General features: G+C 40.8%; 1 long non-coding RNA gene across 1 annotated transcript in view; it reads right to left on the reverse strand.

Annotated features, from left to right (window-relative positions):
* Window positions 1-8941, reverse strand: part of LOC107183369 — a 38526-nt gene that overhangs the window by 18149 nt on the left and 11436 nt on the right. The window contains exons 3-4 of the long non-coding RNA XR_001514155.1: window positions 3872-3984; window positions 2187-2280 (exon numbers count right to left, since the gene is read on the reverse strand). This is a non-coding gene — a long non-coding RNA (uncharacterized LOC107183369). The remainder of the gene's footprint in view (window positions 1-2186; window positions 2281-3871; window positions 3985-8941) is intronic.

Raw genomic sequence — 8941 nt, forward strand, 5'->3', positions numbered from 1 at the left:
GCCCTTGGCAGCCTAAGTGCCCATCAACAAATGAATGGATTAGACAACTGTGGTACATCTACACAATGGAATACTATGCTGCTGTAAAAAGGAAGGAATTCTTGCCATTTGCAACAGCATGGATGGAACTGGAGAGCATTATGCTAAGTGAAATAAGCCAGTCAATGAAGGAAAAATACCACATGATCTCATTCATTTATGGATAATAAAGACCATTATAAACTTATGAACAAAAATAGATACAGAGGCAGAGCAGCCTCAAACAGACTGTCAAACTACAGCGGGAAGGCCGGGGAGGGTTGGGGGGCAGGAGGGGAGGGTAAGAGATCAACCGAAGGACTTGTATGCATGCATATAAGCATAACCAATGGACATAAGACACTGGGGGATAGGGGGGGCCAGGGGATTGTCAAGGGCAGGAATAAAGGAGACATATGTAATACTGTTTGTAATACTTTAAGCAATAAAACAATTTTTAAAAATCAATAAACTGTATCATTGTGATATTGCTTTAATAAATTATCCTATCTAATAAAAGACAAATATGCTAATTGACCATACTTTCGCTACGCACATCAGCCAATCAGAGTGATATGCAAATTAATGTCGACAAAGATGGCGGCTAATTTGCATACTGCCGGCTCTCTGCTTCGCTCTGGCCTCAGGAAGCCCTATTCTTGCAGTAATAGGCCCGAGGAAGCCCGATTCTTGCAGGAATCTTCCTGCAACGGGCCTCTAGTGTATAATAATAAAAGCATAATATGCTAATTAGACCAGACAGCCAAATGACCTTCCAGATGTCATTCCGGATGTCCTTGCAGACAAAGCCACCGAGGCAGGGGCCAAGGCAGAGGAGGTTAAGGGCAATCAGGCAGGCAGGCGAGCAATTAGGGGCGATCAGGCAGGCAGGCAGGCAGAGGTGGTTAGGGGCAATCAGTCAGGCAGATGAGTGGTTATGGCGATCAGGCAGGCAGGCAGAGTGGTTAGGGGTGATCAGGCAGGCAGGCACGCCAGCATTTAGGAGCCAGCATCCCAGATTGCGAGAGGGATGTCTGGTCGCTGGTTTAGGCCCAATCCCCCAAGGAGTCCCGGTTGTGAGAGTGTGCAGGCCGGGCTGAGGTCCCACCCCCACCCCATGCATGAATTTCGTGCACTGGGCCTCTAGTATTTAATTATTTAGTATGTTAATATATATTTAATAGAAACAAGAGCACATAATTTGCTTAGGATTGCAAGCTGTTAAATTGCAGAGCTAGGATTCAAACCCTGATGAATGGATCTGCAAAGCCCTCTTTCCTTCTATCTTGCTATTTTCTTTTTTAAGAATCTTAACCTCTGAGTCTTCTCACTTTATAGGAAGAATTTTAGATTTCCTGTGTGGGGTCACTTGCTCTTTCCCATGTATTGGCACAGCACTTCCTAGATATCAGGTCAAGCTTAAAGAGTGGCTCTGAAAGGGTTGTTTGTTTTTTTTTAGAATTGCCAACTCCACTGGATGAAAATAGCACATTGACAACTGATTTGATAACCTATAGGGTGTCCCAAAATTCACGCAAGATCTACGACCGGTCGCTATGATGTGCACTGACCACCAGGGGGCAGACAATCAATGCAGGAGCTGCCCCCTGGTGCTCGGTGTGCTCCCACAGCTGGAGCATCACTCAGCTGACTGACGGTCACCACACACCAGGCTCATGACTGGCGAGCACAGCTGCGGCGGTGTGAGCCTCTCCCACAGCACAAGCCTCTCCCGCCTCCATAGCAGCGTGCTACCAAGCAGCGGTGGATGTCAGGCCTAGCGGGGCTGGGATGAGCAGGAGCTGTGTGGCGCCCGGCCCCACTTCTACATCCCTCTGCAGACATCAGACTGTTGGTTTCGGCCCCAAGGGGTCCCGGATTGCGAGAGGGAGCAGGCCAGGGTTATGGACCCCATCGGTGCATGAATTCATGCACCAGGCCTCTAGTAGATCAATAAAGGGCACAGACTTGTCAAAGTGGTGGATAGGGCATCACTAATGGTCTACTGTACAAGCCCATCCCATCACCCACATTTCTTCCTCCTTATTGTATTAATAGCTTGGATCAGGCAGCACCTATTTGCAATCTCTGCTACTCTCAGCTGCCCAATAACAAGCTGATACTCCCACCCATCCATCCCTCACCACCTCATTACCCTGCCCTCTCACCTCGGAGTTTACAATGTACTTAATGGGGCTTCTCCCCTTACTTCTGCTGGTGATGGCCGATGGCTGTGGAGGCTAAAGCAAGACAGAACTCGTGCTGTGGCAGAGGAAGGAAATGAGCATTATGTCAAAAAGCTGCCATTTGCAGAAGAAAATAACTGACTTTTTCATAGAAACTCACAGCTAAAATTCAAAATCAGATCACTGTTTTTCCCTTCCCTGGCCTGCGACTCCAGTGCATTCTATGGTGGAGACCACTGTCTTCTCTAATCGATCCTTCCCTTCTTCCTTGGTAACAGAATTATTGATTGACGCAAGGCTCAGGGCCATCCAGAATACTGTCTTCCAGACTCCCTGGAAAACTATTCTAGTTGATAAATTGCCTCCCACTGGGTACAGGTTAACAACAATTCAGACACTGCTATCCATGTGTATTGAACAATCAAATAAATGAATGGTGGATGGTGGGAGCCAGGTTTCTCACTGTTGAAGCAAGGGAAAGTGGCTAGAGTGATCCATGTGGTAATGGATTAGGGTTGGAGACATTTGTATGAACTCATGCTTTGCTTAATATGGATACCAATGGTTATATATAAAAATGTTTATGCACATATGTAAATACCTGGGTTAGTTCTTTTCTCTTTCAGCTGAGAAGCAAAACCACCCCAAGTAACAAGGGACATACCTGTCACCCAGATCTTGATTTCTAATAGCACTCTCCAATAAAAGGAACCAGGGTTTCTTAGAGAAATGGCTGATTTCTAGGCCTTGGGCAGGAAAAATGCAAAATAAGGCTGGAGCATTTTATAAATCCAGAAATTAAGGAAGTGCTAAAAAAAAATCCACAACAAAGGAGTATGTTAAAGGACAAGGAACCAAGAAAAAGAGTTTCCAGTGACCAAAGCTGGAAAAATTTGAGCAAGAAAACAAAGAAGGATTTATTGGATTACTGTATAAGCCAAAGTATGTTTTTAAAATCCTTAAACTTATACTGATATAAATGACTGAATAGATAAGAACTTCAAATAACCTATGTAGATATCTGCCCTCAAGAAGGTGAGCCACAATTCCCTACTCCTTATGTGTGAGTAGTACATAGTGACTTCCTTCTAAAGATGGGGAGGGGAAGAGAGGGCAGTCATCCTGTATAATAAAAGGCTTATATGCAAATCGAACCAATGGCAGAACTATCAGTTGCTATGATGAGCACTGACCACCAGGGGGCAGACGCTCAATGCAGGTGCTGCCCCCTGGTGGTCAGTGTGCTCCCACAGGGGGAGTGCCACTCAGCCAGAAGCCGGGCTCATGGCTGGCGAGCTCAGCAGTGGTGGTGGGAGCCTCTCCTGCCTCCACGGCAGCACTAAGGATCCCCCAAGGGCTCCCAGACTGCGAGAGGGCAGAGGCCGGGCTGAGGGGACCCCCCCGCCAAGTGCACGAATCTTGCACCGGGCCTCTACTTGTAAAATAAGTGACAGTAGAGAAATCTGACACTTATTGCCTCAGCCATGTGATGAAGGATAGCATCAACAATGCTAAGTCATGTTGAGTGTATACATATATCACATCCTTTGACATGATGTGATGAAAATGGTGTTCTATCTCTGTGGTCTTCCTCTCAAGAACACTTAACCCCAGTCTAATGACTAAACATTAATCAAAACCGAATTAAGGGACTTTCTACAAAATACCTGATGAGTGCTCCTCAACACTGTCAAGTTCATTGAAATGAAAGTCTGAGAACTTGTCACAGACCCGCAGACCCTTAGAAGACATGATGATTGTAATGTATCCAGGATGGGATCTTGGGATAGAAAAAGGACATTCGGTAAAAACAAAGGAAATATGAATGATACGGATGTTAGTTAATAATAATGCATCAACATCAATACATTATTGTGTCACATCAATACATTCTATATAATTTTTCTGTAAAGTAACTAATATGCTAATGTAAGATGCTAATAATAGGGGAGACTGAGTATGAGATATATGGGAACTCTACTATATAATTTTTCTGTAAATCTAGAACTGCTCTAAAATAAACCTTATTTTAAAACAATGCTATATGAAAAGTACTTGGCACTTTGTAAATATTCAGTACATGTGTATTGGCCTGAACTTGTTGTATTACTGGTACAATTTCCCAAACTGAGAGAACAAAATGGCCTCTTTGCCCTGGGAATCTGTATAGGAACTCCTATTGTGGGAATTCTTCCAAATTCCTGTAGAGTTAGTTTCACTCCTGAGAGGGAGTATAGAACATGTTTTCAGAAAGAAAACAAACAGCCTTAAAAATAAAACCAACATCTCGCATCTGGACAAATATAGACTTGCACATCGAAAGTAGGGAGTGACACATGAGCGCAAGCGAATGCTGAAACTGACTCACTTCATAGAAGGTAACAGAGATGCCGTGAACTGACTGATTAGTCACACCACCCTGCTCTAATTGTGATTACAAAAGCCAAACTGTTTTTATGGGCAACACCCAGTGAGCCAGACTAAACAGGAGGAATTAAGGGGGTTTTTAATAGGAGTGCTAAATGATGACACTAGCCTCTTGCTTCAGAAAACCTACCCCAAAGCAAGCCCAACAGCCTGGAGCAAAGCAGGGTAAATAACTCGGTTTCCAAGAGCTTAAGTAATCAAGTGATTATAAAGAAAGTCCCTGAAGGGAGGCAAGGACTCTGGGAGAACTGGGTTCTGGAAGCAACCAACAAGATGCCAAGGGCAAGACACTGATACAGGCAGGGTGTCTAGTCCTTGCTTTCCAAGAGCTGAGTTCACGTCTTTTTTCTTGCTCATTTTTTAGAAAAGCATTTTTTTTCTGTAATTCTTTCCTCATTTGGATCTGTTTTTGCATGTTGCCTTAGTTACCATTCACAATTAAGCAAGCAAGCCAACCAAGGAAGTACTAAGTGTAAGAACTTGATAGAAGACAAATGAAAACCATGCATGGGAGTAACTCTCATAATGGTTTTGTTCTGGAGGGACTGGAATTGTTAAATGTAATATCTAGGGTGATGCAACAGGGTTATTTTACTTTAAGCTGTCGGCGTTAGAACTTTCAGGCATGAAGAACTAAATTCATTTTCCTGTGAGCGAAAGTGGTGGTGATAAAAGGACAACGTCTCCAAAATAAAAATTGACACATTTTGAGTAACTTTTGTTTATTATGAAGAATTATTTTGGAGGCAGTTCATATCATACAAATGACCACTTTGGTCTTGTATGGCTTGTGTAACATGTCAAAATTTTGATTAATAATCATTATATCTTACAGTTGTATAGCTTGTTACTTACATTTTAAGGGTGTTTCAAACACTTTATCCTATTTGTTGTCACCTTGATATCTTTTTCACCTTAGCCCAATTTGACTTAAATCTGAGATATGTAAAACCAGAGCCTTCTAAGAAATGACGCCAGGGTGAAGAATACCATAAGATATTAAAACTATTGAAATAGTTTAAAATATCTGGATTTAAAGAGAAATCTAGAAACCATTGTATCCACGGTCCTCTGGCTTGGCCTCCTTCCTGGATTCCATTCCCAGGTCATGTCAGAAGAGGCTCTTCCATCTTGGCTGGACCTCAGAAACTTCTTCTAAAACCCACAAAACCCAGACAACATCCCAGATAAAATAAATCGGCATCTCAGGGGTGGAATCCAGGTATCAGTACTTGTAAAGTTTCCAGGTGAGTCCAAAATGCAGCCAAATTTGAGAACCACAGTCCCAACAGAAGAAGAGACTTTTCAATAAAAAAAATAAGGTTGTGTGATCCCTCTGGCATACTAAGTTTTGGGGTCATATCATTTCTAGTAATGTTTGAAGAATCATCAGTAAAATTAGACTTTTAAATTCTAATTTTATAGACACGACATACAAGGTTTCCCCCTGTGTGTGCAATAGATTTGGGGTGGTTTAATCCACTTAAGAACTAAATGAGGGACAAGCATTAATGAAACTCTCTGGTAAATTAGTTACACGCCATAAATTTCAGCCAAGAGAGCAACTTACTCTGTGAATTACTGGACACAGATTGAGGAACAAGTTCTTGAGAAAACATTGACAGTAACTGAGTCACCTGCTGTCACAACAAACTGACTTCTTACCTGAGAGACTTTCAAATTCAAGAATCTATACTAATAAAAGGATAATATACTAATTAGACCAGTCAACTGGCCATCTTCTGGACATCCAACTTCCTTCCGGATAAAGCCATGATGGTGGGGATCAAGGCAGAGGCAGTTAGGGGCGATCAGGTAGGCAGGTGAGCTGTTAGGAGCCAGAGGTCCCTGATTGGAGAGGGTGCAAGCTGGGCTGAGGGTCCCCCCACCTCCAGGGCATGAATTTCGTGCACCAGGCCTCTAGTAGTAAATACTTTCAAACGAGTTGTAACAAGCACAAGATATGGATAAACAACTTTGGGGGAACAGTCACTCAAGACCAAATATTTAAAATTTTTCTCTCAATCTATCTCTGACATTGATTCATACATTTTTCTTTAAGAATTTAGATTTTTGGTGCTTTAGATTTCCCATCTGTAAAATGGACTCTAGGCATCTGTTTCAAGGTGGTATTAAAATTTTATTTAGAATGTACTTTGAAGATGAACTATACATGTAATTAAACTCCATGAACGTTCCCATAGAGGTTGCTGACTCTATGACTGAGTTCATTGTTCTAGCTAGAAGTTTAACTCTCTTTAGCCATATGTTCATGTTCAGCTCTTTGTCTATTCATTGATTCAACAAATATTCAATTGTGATCTTCCATGTGTCAATGTGTAGTGGTGAAAACAAACTCCTTGTCCTCATGAAGTTACAATCTTGTGTGGGAAACAGACAACACCAAACAGTTTGGATGAGAAAACTAAATTAAATTCGTGTTAAATTTGTGTTAGTATTTAGGCAGATTCAATGACAATGTTACATATATATTTTTTTTAATCCAGCGAAGTTGCATAGTAAGAAAAAAGTGACTCCTAAATAATAATGACACTGCAACAAGACTTCAAAGGCATAGTTTATATTTTCTTTATGATCTCAAACAAGACACTAGATTTAGTAAGCTGAAAGATCGTTCAAAAGAACATGGTGAATGCCTTCTATAACTTGACATCTTACAGACTATTGCACTGAACAAGGAAAACATTGAGATGTTTACAATCAAAATGATATAAAGGATTTAAAAATATTGAATATTTCAGGCAAACCAAAAATTATAAATAATAATATAATGGATAATGCATTTTGATTAAAAAAAATAACCCACAATCTATATTTTGATTTCATTTAACAGGTTAACAGCAATACATGCTTACAGCTTTGCTTTTTTTTCTTTCTCTTTTAAAATTTAATCAACATACAGCCAAAATTGTTTTATCTATACCCAACTGACAGATATATCATTTTGTTTAAAACTACTTCATATGTATCTCTAAAAAGATATAGTCTTAAAATAAAGAACAATACTTTCTTTATCCAGTCAGTGTTCAAATTTCTCTATAGTCTCATAATTTTTTAATAAAGCAGATTTTCAACAATTGTGGTAAAAATATACATAACATAAAATTTACCATTTTAACCATTTTCAAGTGTGCAGTTCAGCGGCATTAGTACATTTACATTGTTGTACAACTATCACATCATTCACCTCCTGAATTTTTTCATCTTCCCAAACTGAAACTTCATACCCATTAAACAATTCCTAATTCCTCCCCTTTTCCTTCAGAGTAAGTATGACAATCACCATTCGACGTTCTGTCTTATGAATTTGGCTACTCCAGGTACCTTATATAAACTGAATCATGTAATATCTCTCTTTTTTCGACTGGGCTTATTTCACTAGCATGTCTTCAAGGTTTATCCATGTTGTAGCATCTATCAGAATTTCATTTCTTTTTAAGGCCAAATAATATTTCATTGTATGTATATACCACATTTTGTTTATCCAGTTGTCTCATACTTCTTTTTAACTGTTTTATTTCAGTCTTTGTTTGAAAATCCACTTTATTCTTTGGAAGCAAAGCTGCACATAAAATATGTGGTAGTGGTATTTTTCAAAATTCAAAGAGATGAGAAATCTAAGAATCAAATTATAGAATTTAAACCCTTTTTGAGACCTTTATAGAGCTCTAACATCCAAAGTTAAATACTTTAAAAATAAAAGCAGACTGTTCTTCACAGATATGGGGCCAGGCTGTTCTTTGTGTAGTGGATGTGATGTCTGTCAAATGGTGAGACATCACTGCCCACCATGTGGGCTCCAGGTGCCCAGCTTGTTTGGTTGGGAAAGAGGACCGTGTTCTGACGTGTTGACTCAGTGCCCCTGGCAGACACTGCTAGGGTTCATTCCCAGACAGAATTTCCCATTATACCTGAAGTCAGCTTATGGGGCAAGAAAATGCTGTGTGTCATCATTAAGTCACTTCTAATGCAGTGTCTTGAAGGAGTAGGCAATTTTCAGAGAGACTGATGTGAACAGACAATTTAATTATGGATGTCAAACAGGAAATGAAAATCTGAAGAATCTGAATTTATTACAGTTAATTATATATTGACTAGAGGCCCGGTGCACGAAATTCGTACATGGGGGTGGGGAAGGGCCCCTCAGCCCAGCCTGCACCCTCTCCCTCTCACAATCCAGGACCCCTCGGGTGATGTCTGACTGCCGGTTTAGGCCCGATTCCTGCAGGATTGGGCCTAAACTGGCAGTTGGACATCCCTCTCATAATCCAGGACTGCTGGCTCCCAAT

The sequence above is a fragment of the Myotis davidii genome, unplaced genomic scaffold (genome assembly GCF_000327345.1).
Source record: "Myotis davidii unplaced genomic scaffold, ASM32734v1 scaffold71, whole genome shotgun sequence".
Taxonomy (NCBI): domain Eukaryota; kingdom Metazoa; phylum Chordata; class Mammalia; order Chiroptera; family Vespertilionidae; genus Myotis; species Myotis davidii.